A 19,318-nucleotide genomic window follows, 5' to 3' on the forward strand; every position below is an offset into this window, starting at 1 on the left:
TTGGTGACTAAAGTCACAAAATGTTCCTTGTAGCCAGAGGTCCTGCATCGCTTTATTCCATTCCTCCAGGTGGTGGATGGGTGGAATTAGACAGGCGTCCTGATGGAGGGCCACTAGGAAGGAGGCCCATAGGTTGGTTACAGCTCCCTCAACAGGTAATGAGGTGTTCCCAAGAGGAGGCGCTGAGCTCATCTGTTGCCAGTAGCTGATAATTCCTGAGAAGAAGCTGGTTAAAACCCTGGTTAGAGATTTTACCCACTTGGTTCTGGAGGAACTTAATGATACACGGTAGAAAGAGACAGGCGAGAAAAACTATGGATAATGGTCCTAGAATGGGCCATACCCATGTTAGAAGGGGAGACTGGAACCACAAGGAGAATGGGGAATGGGCGGGGGGTCTTTGTAGGTCTGCTGCCAAATTATGTAATTTGACGATATTTTGTTCCACCAGGCCAGATTCATTAATATAATAGCAACATTGTTCTTGAAGAAATACACAGGTTCCCCCCTTTTTCAGCCATAAGGAGGTCCAGAACTCGGTGATTCTGGAGAGTCATCTGGGCCAAGGAGGTTACCTGCTTTTTCAGGGAGGCAAGGCAGGAGGCAGTAGAGGAGAGAGTTCTTTCCAGCTGGGTGTTGATATCCTCAACGGCCCATAAGGAGTGGGCAAGAGCACCTCCTGATAGACCCATCCCAGCAAGGGGAGTGGTCAATGAAACACCAACCAGTATGGGTAGGAAAGCCACACGCTTAGCACGTGAGGGTGGGGACATAAGGAACTGAAGTTCTGAGCTGCTGTAAAGGGTTAACTGTGGAACAATTGTAACAAGGACACAAATTTCTTAAAGAGGACATTTTGTGAGGCTTCCGTTACACCAAAAGAAATGTCCAGGTTGGGCATAAGTAGTATTGTTAAGAGTGATGTTAATGGCACAGGCCATGGAAGGAGCAGCTTGGGTTTGGGTTCCGTAGATGCAGGTTCGGGGAGGTGAGTGGGAGGTGATGTCCTCAGGTTCCCACAAGGGGATGTGAGAAAAATGTTTTATGGAAGACTCCTGAGAAGGAAATGTGTAGCTTGTAGCTTTTAGGGGAACCGCAGCTAGCAGAGGTCAGTTTAGAGAAGTGCAAAGAAAACAATTGGCAGGGCTAATAGTTGGAAAGATGCAATTGAGGAGGCAGGCCAGTGGTGTCTGTTAGTATCTGAAGCCAGGAGTAAAATGAGCCAGAGGAGGAGGAGGAATTTTGTTAGGCCTGCATGATGATTTTTTCTGAATGCTTGATGTCAGAGGATACCTGAGACACCTGGGTGCCTATGGAGACATATTCCCAAGATATGTGGAGGGATCCACAGGGAGTGCGAGAATATCCATTACAGTAAATGGAAGCAGTTACTCCCGAAGCCCACCGAGGATCCCATGAGTCCTTGAAGTTGAGACTGTAGGTGTGGGCATTGCTAACATAGGAAAAGATGCCTATGTTCAGATGCCTGAAAAGGCATCATGAACCCTGCAAGACCAATATGGGCAGCCTCCATAGGTATCAGGTCACTATCTGCTTTAATCTCGGGCTTGATCATATAAAAAGCAAAGATAGGGGTGGGTAGCCTGTTGAAATAGCTTGGTGGTCAGGGGAAATGAGATATGAATAATGCCAGAGCAACCCATCAGGGGACAGTCGGCTGTTGCTGCCAGAGGTGGTCTTGGTGTTCTTTTCTGTGTATGTTTGCCTCATCTTAAATCTCCACATGAAAGGTGTGGAGGTTATTAAGGGGGCATAAGGAGAAGGGGTAGGAAGATAGGGGTTAGGGCTGGACTAACATAGATTATGTTCAGGAATTGGCTCAAGAAGGGAGACATGGGAAAAATGAAGCTTTAAGGGGTTATGAGGAGAGGTAGAACAAGAGTATTTTGTTTGAGGTCCACAGGAAGGTGTTGCCGAAGACTCCAGGTGAGTTTCTTCAGGGCCCGGGGAACTGGAGACTGGCTTTAGCTTGGAAATATGAATCCATGGAGTAAGCCGATTGTTAGGGAGGGCCAGCTTGGCAGCTGTCGGAGTACACAAGATCACCAAAGTTGGGCCCTCCCATTTTGGTTTGAGGGGGGTCTTTCCCTCCCGGGGGACAATAGTACACAAACTAACCAGGTGTTAGAGGGAGGGAGTTCTGGGAGAGGTCAGGGTCAGGGAGAAGCCAGTCTTGGTGCTTCCATAATTCAGTTCGGAGGTGGAAGAGAAGTTGTAGGGCATAGTTCTTGGGATGGGGCCGGGCTTTTGGTGAGATGCCAGGGGGAAGAAGAGGGTGGCCATACATAATCTCAAAGGGAGAAAGGAGTGAGGGTTTCTTTGGCAGAGCTTGCAGGCGGAGAAGGGCCAGAGGAAGTAGCTTCACCCAATCCATACTTAATTCCATGGTGAGCTTTGTAAGGATATCTTTGAGAGTTTGGTTTGTTCTTTCAACTTTCCCTGATGCTTGTGGGCAATAAGGACAATGGAAATGCCAAGTAAAGGACAGAATCTGAGTGAGAGACTGGGTGATCTGTGAGGTGAACTCTGGGCCATTGTTGGACTGGATCAAGATAAGCATTCCAAATCGAGGAATGATTTGAGTCATCAGAATGGAGGCTACTGTAGAGGCTCTTTTGTTGGATGTGAGAAAGGCCTCGACCCAGCCAGAGAAGGTGTCTACTAGGACCAGCAGATATTTTATATGTTTAACCCTGGGCATGTTGGTAAAGTCAATTTGCCAGTCTGCCACATGGGTGTGCCCGTGGGCTTGGTGAGAGGGAAAAGGTTTGGGCTGCAAGGGTGTGTTGGTGTTGGTTCACTGGCAGATGCGACATGTCAAGGATTTGTTGTTGCAAGAGGGCTTTGTTGTCCACAGAGAGGGAGAAGAAAGATTGGAGGAAGGTTGCCAGGCTTTGGGGGCTAGAGTGGAACAGAGAATGAAGGAACTGAAAAAGGTGCTTATAGTCTTCCTTGTGCATATCGCCGGAGGGGGTGAGCATGAGCACAGTGGAGGGGTCCATGGTTTTGAGGGCAGCTGCCCGAGCTGCTTGGTCAGCCCTAGAGTTTCCGACTGTGATGGGAGAAGAGTCAGATTGATGTGCCTTGCAATGAGTGACTCCAAGCCTGGAGGGCAACTGTGCAGCCCTGAGTAGGTGAGAAATAAGTTTGGAATTGGTAACAGAAGTGCCCTTGGATGTTAGTAGTCCTCTTTCCTTCCATATGGCAGCACAGGACAGCAAAGTGTGAAGAACATATTTAGAATCTGTGTAGAGGGATGGAGCTTTCCCTGCTACCAATTTGCAGGCTTGAATAGCTGCCAGAAGTTTGGCCTGTTGGTTAGTAGTGTTTGGTGGGAGAGAGTTGGCTTCTATTGTTGAATGGGAGACGACAGCGTATCCCACTCTCCGTGTACCATCGTGCATGAATGAAATACCATCCGTAAACCAAATAAGGTTGGGATGTGGCAAAGGGCCTTTGGAGATTGAAGTGGGACAGGGTAAAAAGGTTTCTAAGGTTTCTGTACAACTGTGTATGGGGAAATCAGCCAGGGGAGGGGAGGTCGGGAGCAGAGAGGCAAGGTTTAATGGAGGGCAAGGTTTAAAGAATACTGCCAGATTCTGGAGAAAAGATGCAAGTAAGGAAAGCACCCTAGAGGGGGGAAGTAGGTTAGCAGATCCTTCAGGTGATGTGGCGAAAGAATGGTAAAAGGGGATCCAAAGGTAAGCTTATGATCTTCCTTCTGGAAGACCTGGCTGGCAGCTAGGGCTTGCAGGCAAGGTGCCCACCCTCTAATGGTGGGATCTATCTGTTTAGAAAGATAGGATACTGGAGCAAAAGTGGGGCCATACTCTTGTCCTAAGACCCCCAAACCTTGGCCTCCCTTTTCATGAACATACAAGAGAAATGGTTTGGATAAATTAGGCAAGTGAAGGGCCGGAGCTCGAAGGAGCACTTGTTTGAGCATCTGAAAAGGCCGTCCAGCGGTTGAAAGTAGTGACTTGTTCTGGGGGCCCTTTGCCATATCATACAATGGTCTAGCTAGGAGGGAAAATTTTGGAATCCATGCCCTGAAGTATCTTGCCAGTCCTAAAAAAGATAAAATTTCGGTCTTGGGTTTTGGGATGGAAAGAGAGTTAATGAGGTATTTCCTGTCAGTGGTAATAGTCTTTTTTCTGTGCGAAATGAGGAACCCAAGGTAGGTGATGTGGGTGTAGAGATTTGCACCTTTTGGGGAGAGGCCTGATACCTCTTTTGGGCTAGGTGATTGAGTAAGTTGATGGTGTCAATGTTGGAGATTTCAGCTGAAGAGCTACAAAGGAGGAGATCATCTACATATTGAAGGAGGGTGGAGTTGGGGCAGGCTGAGTGGAAGCCTTCCAGGTCCACTGCCAAAACCCGCCCAAAGTTATGGGGACTGTCCCTAAAACCCTGAGGACAGTCCATGTGAGAATGTTGAGAATGCCTGGTTTTGGGGTCAGTACAGGTGAATGCAAAAATGTCTTGGGATTTGGGTGCAAGGGGAATAGAGAAAAAGGCATCTTTTAAATTGATAACAGAGAAATGGGTAGAGGTGGCCAGGATCTGGGAAAGAAGAATGTATGGGTTAGGGACCAGGGGGTGGGTAGGAATAACAGAGAAATTAATGAGGCGAAGGTCTTGTACCAACGGGTAGATAGGTTTCTTAACCACTAATATGGGGGTGTTATGGGGAGAATGGGTAGACCGAAGGTATTTTTTAGTTATAAGATCATGTATGATAGGCTGGAGGCCAAGTAGGGCAGCAGTGGACAAGGGATACTGGGATTGACTAGGAAACTGGTTGGGATCTTTAAGGCGAATGCGGATGGGAGGGCAATCGACCGTGGAGGGGCTTTGGGTGTCCCATATGATAGGATTGACGAGGTGAGTTGGGACAGAAAAGTGGTTGTGCAGATGGCCCTCTAGTGGCCCAGCACAGTCAGAGCAAAAGGGAATTGTGGGATCGCCTGTCGGGAGGGTCATTAGGCAGTGTGGAGTGGGGAAGACGGTGGCTATATTGAGATGGTGGTTTTGAGGATTGAGAGGATATCCCTACCAAGAAGTGGCACTGGGCACTGGAGCATGACAAGGAAGGAATGTGAGAATGGGAAATTTTCTATGGTGCATGTAAGGGGAGGGGTCTTTAGTGGAAGTATAGATTTTCCTCCTACTCCGACAATAGAAGAGGATGATGGCATTGTGTGTCCCCAAAACTCCCTCAAGACTGAAAATGTGGCTACAGTATCTAAGAGGAAATTAATACGGCACCCATTCACATGAATTTCCACCCTGGGTTCCTGCCTGTCAACAGTGATGGCCGGGGAGGAGGACCCAAGGCCCCGTCAGTCATTGTGTGCCAGGCCCAGGAGGTCAGCATTAGGGTTCCTGGCTGCAGCTCCCCTTCGGGAGGTGGGACAGTCTGATCCCCAGTGACCCATTTGTTGGTATTTTGGGCAAGGGGTAATAGGGGTCCTTGGGGTGGGACATGCTTTCGCCCAGTGGCCTTCTTTCCACATTTGAAGCAGGCACCTGGAGGATTTTTACTTTGTGGATGATGTTGGCACCGTGTTTGGGGGGTCCCTTGAAGGACCTGAGCAAGAATCTGAAACTTACTATGCTCTGCCTTTTCATATCTCTGGTATTTGTGGCATTCAGCTTCCTCATCACGGTTATGGAAGACCTTGAAAGCCATAGCCAGAATTTTGGTCTGAGGTGTTGCAGACCCTTGTTCAAGTTTTTTTTTAATTTTGCCTTAATGTCAGGGTAAATTTGAAAATAAGTCATAAGGATGTGTCTACCATCAGGGGTCTTGGGATCTAAGTTGGTATATTGTTGGAGAGCCTTAGTGAGACGATCTAAAAATTCAGAAGGGGTTTCATCTTTTTTCCACATTATTTCCTGGATTTTTTGGAAATTAACTGCCTTACTGGCGGCCTTCTTAAGGCCAGCAACTATGCAGGCAGCAAACTGATTTCTCAGCTGCACTCCAGCTGTGGTGTTATAGTCCCAGTCTGGGTCCTGTTCAGGAACCGCATGGGGGCCAGTGGGATGTTTAGGGTTAACATGATGGGTGTCATCTGTATGGGCTTGGGCTAATTCCCATACCCACCTACATTCTTCAGGAAGAAGGGTATTGGCTAGAAGCATGTAGATGTCATGGTGGGTGAGATTGTAAGCCTGGAGGACCCACTGGAATTCCTGAACATATGTAGTGGGATTAGTCATGAAAGAGCCCAATCTCTTCTCAAGCTGGGTGAGATCAGTCATGGAAAATGGAAATGAACCCGAATAACCCCTTCAAGTCCAGCGACCTCTCGAAGGGATGCCAGGACATGGGAATGGGTGGTTTGGGAGTGTGACCTAGTGGCTGGAGGGCTGAAGAAGTTAGGAGCAAGGGAGGGTGATGGTGAAGAGGACTCAGGAGAGGATGGTGAAGGAGAGGAAGGGACAGGGGGAGGTGGGCAGTAGGGGGTGGTTCGCCTGCAGGATTGAAAGAGGAGGTGGCAGGCTGGGCAGTAGGGGAGGGTTTGCAGGTGAGGAGAACCTGATGAGGTCTGCAGGAAGAATAGAGATTGGGGTGAGAATGGAGGAGGGTAAAGTCTTCAACATAGGGTATCTCCTTCCACTTTTTCGAGCGCTGGCAGTAATTGAAAAGATCCTGGAGAATTTGGGGGTCAAGGGAGCCTTCGGGAGGCCACTGACTAAGATTGTCTAACAGGTACGAAGGGCAATCTTGGGTGCAAAATTTAATGAGGGTTTTAGGTTTAATATCTGGAGCGAGTGAGAGATGAGCCAAGTTAGAGAGTAGGCATTTTAAGGGAGAGTCATTTAGGAGGGAAGAAGAGGCCCCCATTGCTTACAGCAGAGAGGAAGTGAGGGAGATGAGAGGCAGAGGAGGGGAAGGAGAGAGAGATCAATCTCCGGACCAGCGGAAGTGAGTGGATAACTCATTCAGGCATCCCCAATGAGCAAAACCATTCACGGGACTCGATAGAGTCGGTGGCAAGGGAAAAGTCAGGTCGTCACCCAAGATTTTCCCTGCTGGGGTGAAATGCCGGAGGTCACAGAGTACCTAGCGCTAGGCTTTTGCCAGTCGGTGTGGAAGAGGAGAGGAGAGAAAGATGGAGAGAAGAGGAAGGGGTCTGTTGTTCCCTCCTGCCTGACTGAGGGAGGAAAAAGGCACCTAGGAGTCCACCATGGTCACGAAGGCCGAGGTGGGGTGCAATCTCCCCCCTATAACCAGACGTTGGGGTTTGCCTGACTATCACAAAGTCCTGTGGTAGTCTGATTAAGGGTGGTTGCCTCTCAAAGGGTAACTCACCTAACAGTTGGCCGGTGATGGTTGCAGGGTAGCCAGCACTTGAGAAGGCGGACGAGGGCAAGAAACTTTGGCTGGGAGGATGGAGGGGGTCCTCAATTGATGAGGGATCCCCCTCCTGGGTTTTAGCACCAATGAAAGAAGGCACGGAGCCACAGTCCAAAGCAAATCACGGGAGAAGTTCCACTTTACTCTGAAAATACATGCTCTTTTATAGGGCTGGGGAAGAGCTAATAGTTCAGGGAGAGAGGCAGGGTAGCAGTTGATTGGACAGGGCCCTATTTCCGAGGTACTGGGATGAGGTGGCAAGGACTGATTTGCTGCAGGGAAGAAGTTATGAGGGTAAAATCAGGAAGAGAAGCTCAGCCAGCGCCATGTTGGCACCTGGGGGAGGGGGTGACCTTATAATAGGACCTCATGAGGATACTACCAAGCTGTTTATACTCATTGGTCCTCTCCCTAGTTTGAGTTCATTTATGTAGTCCGAAGAAAGTGGACCAAGTTAAGGTTTTAACACGTTGTTCATATCCTTAGGGTTCTTCTCCATTATGTTCTCCTTCATGTCTGTGAAGGAGACCAGAACTAGTTAAGACTTTCCCACATTGTTTACCCTGATAGGGTTTCTCACCAGTATGAGTTAACCCATGTTATCTAGTGGAACTGAAAACACCAAAGCCTTTCCCATATTGTTTATATTCATAGTACTCATAGCAGTATGACTTTGTTCATGTTGTCAAATGATTTGAATTGAAGGGTATCCCACATTATTTACCTTCATAGCACTTCACTCTAGTATGACTTTAATCATGTATATGAAGATAAGAAGAACTAGTGAGGGCTTTACCACATTGTATACATTCATAGGATCTCTCCTATGAGCTTTTTAAAAATGTATTTGAAGGTAATTAAACCTAGTGAAGGCTTTAGCACATGGGTTACATTCATAGGTTTTCTCTTCACCATGAGGTTATGAAAGTATAAAGCACCAATAAAAAAAAGATGAAAGAGATCCAAGATGGTGGACTAGAGGGAGGCTGCATTCCTTGTACTCTGTAACTTTGTAACTCGGGTTCCAAGCAGTGGAAAATCTGTCTGTGAGGCAGTCTTTGCTCCTCATGGATCCCCTGCTGTTTACCCCATTTGTCCACCTTAATCACCTGCAGTCTGCCAGCATATTGACTACTTTATAAGTGCAGATGACTCATTGACTGCTGTCTATCATCCACCATTTGCCTGTTTGCCTGCCTCTTGCCTGTCCATCACCTGCCTTTCACCTACCCATCACTCACCACCTGAGGTCCACCTGCCAATTGTTTTCCAGTAGACTGCAGACTGCCCGAAGACCACCAGCAGATCACCAGCTGCCTTCTTTTGCCTGAAAATCCACAGTCACAGTACCTGCAGGTTTGGTTACATGTTGTTGCTAACATTTTGGGACAACAGCCCGCACCTGCAGGAACCCTGGCCCAAATAACTGCACCCTGCCTCCGGTACCCTCCAGCATGACTGACTGTACCCCACATGGACTCAGTTCCCATGCCCCGCACTGCAGCTCCCCATTTGCCAACATGTTTGGAAGTCAGTGCAGCCATCTTGGATTATGCTGGAATAGCTAATGGAGTGGGATATCCCAACTGCAAGCAAAGTCAACAATCTGCAGTCAAGGGAGAACTGAACCGATTAAGCAAGGCATAAGTGGCTTCAAGAATATCGTAAGTGGCAGGGTCTATCTCAGAAGGTCTGTGTCTAGGTAATGCTAGTGGGTGATATAAGAGACTAGGACGCAGTTCCTCCTACATCCGTTGAATTTTCTCATGGACTTGTTTGGCTCTATTAGAATCTTGGGGGCCTCCTCCGTCAGATACATGTAGGGGGGCTGTAGTAGACCAGCAAACTGTTTGCCCTAATAAGTCTGCAGGACATGAGGCAACACTTAATTTTTTGTATGTTGATTTTTATACTTGATAATCTAATTGAGCTTACTGTCTGTAGTAGCTGTTAATAAAATATCTTGAATCTTCAAAAGGAAAAAAAAAAGTAATTATAGTTGTACATGAGTCAGCTACCAGAATATTTAGTGCAGCATATTTATAGAATAATAAATTGGAAACCCAAATGGACCAATAGGTAACTGGCCAAATAGTATTCTAATACCACTACAAAGCAGTTTACTATGGAATCATTAAAATTATATAGTATAAGAATATTTAATATAAAACATGATTGTTGAAAGGGAAAAGCAAGTTACAAAATACTGTAAGTTTGAACCTATATATGTAAAAGAGAAAAAACTGCATGTGTGCATTTGTATGCATTTGTGTGTGTAACTTGTAAATTGAATAAAGATGACACATTCAACAAAAAGATGAAAAAAGAAAAAAAAACTAATTCTGGTGTCATAGTGCAATGACATTAGGGCCAATTTATTCCTAAAATACTCCTTTTCCATATTTTGAATTCATGTAAAGAAAAAAAGCTCCTAGGTGCATTGTCTTTGATTATGAATGAAACATTAACCTTACCAATAGAAGTCAGGTTTTAAGGACTTGGTGAAGCTCACAGCCACATCCTCAAAGACCAGTGAATTCTAAAAAATCCCACAAAAATGTATTGCATGCCAGAAGAGGACTAAAAACACAAGGACAGTATTCTCAACATGTGAGATATTCTCATGTTTCTATGATCTCCAAATATTTAGTCCATGATTTGGTCATCAAAATCTGTACTCTCTGTCTGCACCCAGTTCTTCAAACAGAGTCATTCCAATAAAAGAAATGAACTATCTAGAAAAGCATCAGCATAGTAAAAACACCCTTCTCATTGTTGAGTCCAGGGATTAAGGTATGCTCCTACAACACTCCTAAGGTCTCTGTAGGGTACTTATCTAACACAGGTTAATAATGAAGTACTACTACCTCATGTGCAGATGATAGCTAATATTAGTCCTCCTGACAGTACCTATCCTTAGAAATGCCTGATGACAAAGTCATATTTTAGCTGGTAGGAAAGCTAAGGATTGGGAGGAATCACACCAAACTATTTACACTGAGTCATAGTGCTTAAAGGTGTAGGTAAACATGGTACTCACTGAATGCTTACTCTTTTTCAGAAATCTTAGTATTTTGTCCTACTCTAATATTAGAACTTCAAGGATTAAAGTCCCCACCCCTCAATAAAAAAGAACTCTCTGTGCAAATTCTAAGCATTTCCGTAGTACACATTTCATTCATGTGATCACAATGTGGTAAATGGGGACTGAGCTCATCCTGTGTGACTAAACCAAGACAACAAGTAGAATTTGTAGGTGCTTCAGTCCAGATCAAATTTAACCAACTAATAATCAAGAACAATTATCAATAAATAATTTGATAACATCTTCCAATTAATATCAACATACAATGGGAAAAGTGTCAAATACCTTTTCTGATATTACACAAACAGAGTTCGTGGTCATCAACAGAAAGTACCTGTCCCAGCTCAATAAGAAGAAATGTGTAACACCTATCCATATGTTCTAGACAGCAGCAGACTGCTGGCTTACATAATATATAGTCGTGTGCCACATAGCAATGTTTTGGTCAAAGACATTTTTGGTTAATAATGGGCTACATACACATAGTTATCAGAAGTAAAGGAAATACTATTGTGTTTGTAGAGATGGCTGTACAAACCAACTGAATGCATGACCACCTTTGGTATCTTGTAAATAAAATGCTGGGCAGGGCTGTAGCCTAAGAAGCACCAATACCACAGAGCCTACGCATGTAATAGGCTATTCCTTCCAGGACTGTGTAAATACACTATGGGGTTTGTGTAATAGTAAAGCAGTCTAAAAATACATTTTGAGAATGCTTAAGTGACACCTGACTTCAAATAAAGAACCCTAAAATTATATTATAAGCATAGTATAGTCAGGGAGATAAAGAGATACACCAAGAGAAAAGAAAAATTTCAGAAGCTTAAAATTTATATGGAAAGTTGAATAATGACATAAAAGGTATTATAGAGAAGTAGAAACATTCACATGCAGTTTAAGAGATGTGTCAAGACAAATTGGCATCTAATTAAAAAATGCATAATGTCCCTCAATTCCAGAGACAAATATTAATTCACTATAGAGTCTGATGTGAAATATAAAACTAAAACAGTTTCATAAGTTTGCAGAGAATTTTTTTTCTAGAGGAATAGAAAAGCATTTTTACATAAGAACAGTAAACAATAGTGAAGACTAAGAAATTCAAATATACTAAAATTAGGGGAATTAAAAAATAAAAATGAGTGGAGGAGAAGCCTGCAATACACAGGACATCAGAGAGCCAGGGCACTCTGATGAATAAATGCACAACTGAAATGGAAAATACCCTGGATGTGTAACAGAAGGGGAAAACCATGTAAAAAATATTTAGAAATTATCCATGAGGTCTTACAAAACAAAACTAGGAAATACTTTTAAAGGCAGACCCTGACCTCACAATACATGCTTTCATGAAATCCCTGAGGACCAAAGTCCTGAAGGAAGAATAAAACTCAACAATTTGTACAAGAAAATACAGACCACAAGTCCAATATCAGACTTGATCATGACACCAGAGGGAACAGGGAAAGATCTACCTGTGAATTACTGCACTTCACAGTCAATTCAGCACTACCAGAAAATCTGTAAAAAGTCTCTCACTACTTTGCCTAAGTCAGAAGACAACTGGTGTAGAAAACAGTAGGAAATGCTTAAATATATTCTAAGAAAACAAAACACTGTATCTGCCTAGGTGTTTAGACAAAAAAAAAAAAAAAATTCACAATGTGAAGTGTGAGAAAAAAGGTACAATAAAAATTACTCTCAGAAATGGGAATATTTGGGCTGAGCATGGTGGTGCACAGCTCTACTCTCAGTGATGTGGGAAGCTGATATACAAGAATCACAAGTTCAAAGCCAGCCTTAGAATTTAATGATGCCCTAAGCAACATAGCAAGTACCTGTCCCTAAAAAGTAAAACAGCTTGGGATGTGGCTTACTGATTAAGCACTGCCAGGATCAATTCCTTTAATTAAAAAAAAAAAAAAAAAAAAAATTAGAGAATTCAGTTGGGCACAGTGGCACATGGCTCAAATAGTAAGGATTTAGAAGGCTGATGTGAGAGGACTGCATGTTGGAGTCTACCTTGGGCCACATAGCAAGAACCTGGCTCATAATAGAAAACTGAAAAAAAAATAATAATAAAAAGCCCTGGGATATACCTCAGTCATGAGCACCCCTGGATTCAATCCCTACTAGACATAAAAGGAGAAATGAGTATTCATGAGCACCCAGGTGTACCAGAGAACTGAGAAACCCCAGGAAAACCAGGAGAAAGCCCTTTGGAGAGGACCAACAGTTGCATGCTCAGCACTGGCTGCTCTCCAGGCTCAGTTCTGCAGAGAATAGGATGAAGCAAAGTTTCAAACAACACGACCATGTGTTAAAGCAGCAGCCCCAGCACAACTACCCCCAAAATCTAGAGGAGCTGAGCTCTCACTGTTGCTTCTGTTCTTTCCAGATATTTCCTCAAAGAACAAAGTAAAAACTCTAGCTCAACACAGCTAAGAGAGACCCACTGAGTACACTGAACACCTAAACTACTCTCTCCAAAATTATTTAAGGAGAACCTACACCTGACACTGCCATAGAATTAAAGACATCAATGAAACTGTGATCAGAAAATCAATAGAGAATAAAAATCAAAAGCAGGTTCTTCATGGGGCTGGGGATATAGCTCAGTTGGTAGAGTGCTTGCCTCACAATCATAAGGCCCTGGGTCAATTCCCAGCATGCAAAACAAAACAAAACAAAAAAAACCCAAAACAGGTTCTTCATGGACATGCTTGTAACAGATACACCACAGCTCAGTTAAGAAAAAAGGCACAAAACTTAATACAAAGGAAAGACACCATTATTGATGGAACCCTACAGGAATGTTATGATAATGTCTGACCACAATTTGAGAACCCAGATGAACTGGACCAACTCCTTGAGACATACAATCGAGCACAACTCATACACAAGGAGGAACACACAACGTGAACAGGCTCATGAAGTGATAATAACCATTAACAAAGGACAGGCATGGCCCAGTGGTGTCCTGGTGGATTCTGCACCACACTAGGAGGAAAAGAAAACTCTCCTTAATCTCCTCTAAAGAGAAGTAGGTATCACATCCAATTCATTCCTCCAGGCGTAGCCTGTGTGACATGCTGTGATGTCAACAGTTTCTGGCAGCCAAGCCAGGGAACCTGACTGGACCACAGAAGGCTGGATTCAGCACCCTGACTAAATGGGAAATAATCAGCAATGAAAAGAGGAGAAATGAATTGCATGCAGTTTGATCAAATTAGGGGGAAGCATCTTGATTGTTCCTCTGCTTCATTTCTTAAATTCTGTTAAATTCAAGACCAGGACTGTTTGGATAAGGAACTTCAGAAAACTTCTAAGAGTGGAAATAGTAGACAAATATCTAACAGTAGGCAAAATGTCCAGGAGTCTCCAAAAGCTTGTTAGAGAACACTGTCAGGTAATATTTCAGACTGAAGGTCTACATAAACCTCAAAATTCACAAGGTATAAAGTGAACTCCCAGTGAGATGGCATTAGGAGGGAGAATCATGGAGGGAACTGGAATAAGAAGAGATACTGAAAGATGCTCATGAATTATTAATAATCTGATGAAAACCTCTTCTGTTCAGATGAGTTGTCATCTAATAACAATTCCCATGATACTAAATCAATTGAGAAACAACTGACCATATTTTGAAATTTGTAGCAAATGCCATGTTTGTCCCATAAAATTTAATGTTAATCTTCCATGTTCAAGAAATGGGAAGCAAAACAGAGTTATCCACTGTTCTTTATTATACAAAAGAAACAATATTCTTATCAATCCTTGGAGTTCAAACTTACCTATCATACCTGTTGTGGGTACATAATCATCTTCTGTCATGATGATTTGGCTAATTCTTTTCACGAGGAGCATTCTGGAACTTAGCACATGGTGTGATGGGTTGACATATTTGACTCCACGGAAACATTAGAGGCTAGTCTGTATGAGAAATGACTACACAGACTCTATTTTATCCTGAGACTCCGTGTCATGTGGGAAATGCTTTTACCATGTGAATGCCCCACCTCTGTACCCATCAAGAGTTGCTTAGCATACCATGTATGGCAACAAAATGGCAATCTTATGTCATGTAAAATTCTTCTTTTTGATTCCTATTTTTCTTAGACACTGTACCATGGTCAATAGCAATTGTCCAGATGTTAATAACCATTCTTTAACTTGTACCCGACCAAGGTTGTTTTGACCCACTTCCCCTGTTGCTTATGATTTTAGATCCCATGAGGTTAGTTTGTAATTTTGAATCACAGCAACAGACACTTATGATTGATGAACTGACTTATGGTATAAAAATCCCTGCAGCCCTATGGTCAGGGTTGTTCTCCCAATACCATTTTGGGGCATTGTGTGAGACAGTCATTCAGCTGGCTAATAAAGACTCTGGAGATTGGGACTTCTCAGTGGTGACTGATCTGTTCTTAAAATTGTGCCACACAACAATGTAACTCCATTTGAAATCAAATTTTACAAATGGGAGGTCTCAGAAACTTTCTACTCAACTTCAGAGGAATCAAAAAGGTAATAAGAATTGTTATCAAATGGAAAAAAAAAAATACTAGGTATTTTTTTTTGAATTGTTTCTTTTTACCTCTTTGGAATATTTTGCCTTGCTAAGCTCTGAATAAACACATTTCACATTTCAGGAAATCTGGGTCTCAAAGAAGTGAGCAGATCATTTCAGAGTGAGAAAAACAGAAAGGATTGGTGCTGAGGGAGGACAGACATGTCTGGTTCCAGGGTCAGGGAAGGTCCCTGCCAGCTGGGCCTCCTCCCACCTGGTCCTGCTCACTGAAATACTCCCTGGCCGCCCTCCCAGGAGACCTGCACCAGGACTCCATCTGTGAGGCTTTTCAGGTTTGCACAGCACTGCACTGGGTGGGTGGTTCCCATGCTCTGGAGAGTTCTTGCTCCTTGACAACTGTGAGAGATGCAAGGGCCACGAATCACTGCTGACCTGGCCCTCAGCACCAGCATCCACAGGCTGGCTACCATCTGTCTCCGTGGAATGGACACAGGGCATGGGGAAGACCATGTCCCAAGGAGGCTGCTGTCTAGATGAGGCCTGTTCTAGGAGATTCCTCAGCCCCACAAACTCCAGCTGCTCCTCTAAGCGGGTGCACCCCAAACCTCAGGCTCTCTGCTTGGAGGAACCGACCCAGGGCCTGAAATTGCTTGCTCTTTTAAGGACATAGGGCTATCTGTGGTCACCATGTGGCAGCACAAAGAAAGGACAGTGGCTGAGAACATAGAACCCTGTAAAATGTCCAAACTTATTCTGATGAGGCATCTATGCCTGGGAAATTAACGGAAGAGAAGAACAAATAGTTTTAACACTGGCATTCCAGGCAACTGCTCTCTATTTTCACCACAAGGCAAATTCACAAACAAAAAAACAAATCTTTGATGCTGTGCCCACGTAATGCAGTGTGAGGAGCAAAGAGTTGAAATGCTGTAAAGTGAAGGGGGAATCAAAGTCTGAAAATGTCAATAAAGAATTGGAATTTTACGGATTACTGACAGCACTAGCAGGGGCTAGGCTAGGAAAGCTAGGTGGCTCCTGGAGAGGAGGAGGGACAGGGACCCCTCAACCAGCATGCTCCACACAGGAGCCCACACCTCAGTCAGGAGACCCTGAGGCCCTTTGCTTTCACTGCACACTCAGAGCCTCGGGCAGGGGTCCAGCTGTGCACAGAGGGCTCTGCCAAAGTGGCTGCAGAACAGGCAGCAAACTCGGAACCACCCTGGACCAGTCCACACCAAGGCCTGAAGGCATCAGGGCTGAGGTGGAGCAGCATCTGACTCAGCTCTGGGTGGGCCCACTCTGGAGCTGACAGAGGGAGGCCAGAGTCCAGCCACCCCTGCTCCCACCAGTTCTAACCAGCCCACCTCCCCCAGGAGTCCTGGCCCCACCACTCACCATTTCCTGCATTCTGGGGAGTCCAGACATCCTTCCTGGGGATCTCACAGCACCTGCAGCTCACAGGGAGACAGTCTCAGCCAGAGCCACGGGGGCCTCACACAGCAGAGGAGACACAGTCCTGGAGATGGATTCTGAGCTGACAGGGTGAGAGATCAAGGCCTGTGACTGTGGAAGGCCACCCCCTCCCACCAGCTGCCTGCTGACTGGCCAGGGCTGCACAAGACCCCTCTCTCACCCCAGCCCACACATGCACACTGTGGGGTCTGAGTGACAGGGGATGAATCAGACTCCTGGATAAGTGAGGGCAGAAGGACAGGTTCTTGGCAAAGGCCCTTTCATCAGAATTTCCTACCTTTGGGACCTGCCCCATCAAGGGACATTTCTACTAAGGCACTTAAGCCATTTCTCAAGTAGGACCTGTTTTCTTCCTCCTCTCAGGAGGCTCTTTCTGCATCTTTGGCCTGAACAAAGTCACAAGGATGTGTGAGGAATTACAAACTCAGTGTCCAGGGCAGCCAACCCTGATCTCAGAGAAGGTGGGGGCCAGGTCAGGCCAGATTAGAAGGGAGGAAAATAAGCATCCATCACTTAGAACGAGGTCAGGGTTACATGACCAAGGCCAGCTCACACTTTAAATGTGTCAACTCATTTTGAGCCAAGAATATAAAAAGACAACAAAGAAATACAAAAATTAAATGCATGAAAAATGAATTATATAGAAATAGATGATATTTAGGAAGAAAGAAAAGCAAACACTTGAACCATCTCAGGCAAGGAGCCCACTTTACCCACAGTTCAGAAAGAAAACCCACTTACAGAGGGTTAAACATTCCCAAGTTGGGAGCCAGACCTTGACTTTTGAAAAGCAGCCACAGGAGGGCTGAGTCCCCAGTGGCCAGGAGGGGACACCTAAGGATTTACCTCTGGGAGCCCAACATGTCCCCTGTTCTATAGATTTTCTTATATAAGATGACAAAGAAACCCCAAAGGAAGAGACTGGTAAACCCTTGTCTACTCCATCAAATTGCAACAGGGTATCAAGAAGCCTGCCCTACTCAGGGGAAATGTCTGTAGTCTCACAAAGGAAAATGAATTCACATGCAGGTATGTTGAAAGAAAAAGAAATAACCTGACAAATGAATTAAATATGAGAAAATGAACACTTTTTTGATCAACAGAGAACTGTACAGTAAACTGCTCATGCAGATGGTATTCAGTGAAAAGCAACATGTAGCCACATGGAAGTAAAGAGAACAGAAGTGTGTAGGGGATGAACACACATGGATGCACAGGCAGAGCTCATGCATATATGACAATGGAATTTACTAGTAACTTGAAATAATCCACACACTATAACCTTATACCAATTTTCCAATGTGTACAGAACTTCTGAAGTATGTGCACTTGGAGACCAAACTGAAAAAGAGAATGAATTGTCAAGAACATAAACATTAAACTGGAAACCACCAGTTCCTGAAGCAGAAAGAGGGGAGGGAACTGGGAGAACCACAGTCTCAGACAGCAAACCCAGTCTAAGGTACTGAGGCAGAGGAACCACCACACGCGTCACAGCACCAACAGTGACAGAGGACTAATGCAGCACTAAGTTAGTGAAAACTCAGTAAGACAGAAGCAAGGAACATTCTGCCTCCTCACAGATGGTGAAAGACAAGGAATGAGAAAAAGAAGTGGCACCGCGCTCACCTGCAGGCACAGGTAGGGCAGAGCAGGGAGAGAGGGCGGCCTGCCCAGGGCCCATTCCCCTCTATTTGGACGGGACGTGCACAGGTGTTGATTCTCACTAAACTGAGCACTGGAACTATTTCAGGAACTCCCTCTCCTTTACATCTCACTACTCTGTCCACGTAAATGTCAACCAAGAACACAAAAATCTTACATTCAGTCAAGGAATGAAATACTTACGTGCTTGGGGACAAACTGGAACTGAATGGCAGCAGATCTGATGGAGGACACAGGACCCAGCTCAGAGAAGCAGCCTGTCACCGCAGTTCACCAGGAACCCCCGCTTGGTGGCGGAGCACACTCCCAAACTGGGGACCACTCTTAGTGCACGCAGCCCAGGTGGCTCCTGCTAGGCAAGGAGAGGACCTCAGCAACTGGGTGTTGGTTCTGGAAGGTCACTTGCTCTCCTCTCCCCATAGTGGAGGGTTCCCTCCTGCAGGACCTCAGTTCTCACTAGCACCCAGCACCCGCCAGCAGGCACAGGAAGGTCCTCGCCTGTGAGGCCACGCTGTGCAGCCGAGGTCGGGGACCCCGCTCAGCCCACCCCCGGGACCAAGGAACAGGGCCCAGGGCCACCCTCCAGCGGGGACTCCGCCGCCCTAGGCAGCCGCTCTCGGGGACCCCGTCCAGCCCACCCCCGGGACCAGGGGACAGGCCCCAGGGCCACCGCAGCCGGACTCGGCCACGCTCTGCAGCTCACACGCCGAGTCTCCACGGCAGATGCTGACCGGGTTCCCCCAGCACAGGCCGCACACGCACCTTGCTTCCTCCGGGGTGACCCGCCGTCCTCCCGAGGGACCTCCGGGGCTCGCGGGGCGCACAGGCTGCGCAGAGTCAGCGGAGATGCCCGAGCACAGGACGCCCGGCCCGGAGGAAGGAGCTGAGCGCTGAGCAAGAACAGCGCGCGAGACCGCGAAAGCCCGCCCCGCTCCTCCGTCCGCGCGCCTGATTGGACAGCTCCGCCCCAGCGCCCTGACCGACGCCTCCAGGCACCGCCCCAGCCCCGAGTGACAGCTAATGCCACCCAATCCCTGGCTGAAGTCGGCAGAGTGACAGGCGCTTGCCCCGCCCTCTGCAGCAGGACTCCCTGCCCGGGGGGACCTGACCCTGGCGGGAAGGGTTTGTATTTCTCCTGGTGTAGAAGGCGGTGTCTGAATGGGAGCCACAG

General features: G+C 45.8%; 1 long non-coding RNA gene across 1 annotated transcript; it reads right to left on the minus strand.

The window, feature by feature from the left end:
• Window positions 1-7,518: 7,518 nt before the first annotated feature.
• LOC124973554 (uncharacterized) lies at window positions 7,519-19,035 on the minus strand. The gene is made up of 4 exons (XR_007106682.1): window positions 18,910-19,035; window positions 18,331-18,496; window positions 16,405-16,543; window positions 7,519-8,737 (listed from the first exon to the last, which is right to left on the minus strand). It is a non-coding gene; the product is annotated as an uncharacterized LOC124973554 (long non-coding RNA).
• Between the last annotated feature and the right edge of the window lie 283 nt (window positions 19,036-19,318).

This window comes from Sciurus carolinensis (assembly GCF_902686445.1).
Source record: "Sciurus carolinensis chromosome 19 unlocalized genomic scaffold, mSciCar1.2 SUPER_34, whole genome shotgun sequence".
NCBI classification, from domain to species: Eukaryota; Metazoa; Chordata; class Mammalia; order Rodentia; family Sciuridae; genus Sciurus; species Sciurus carolinensis.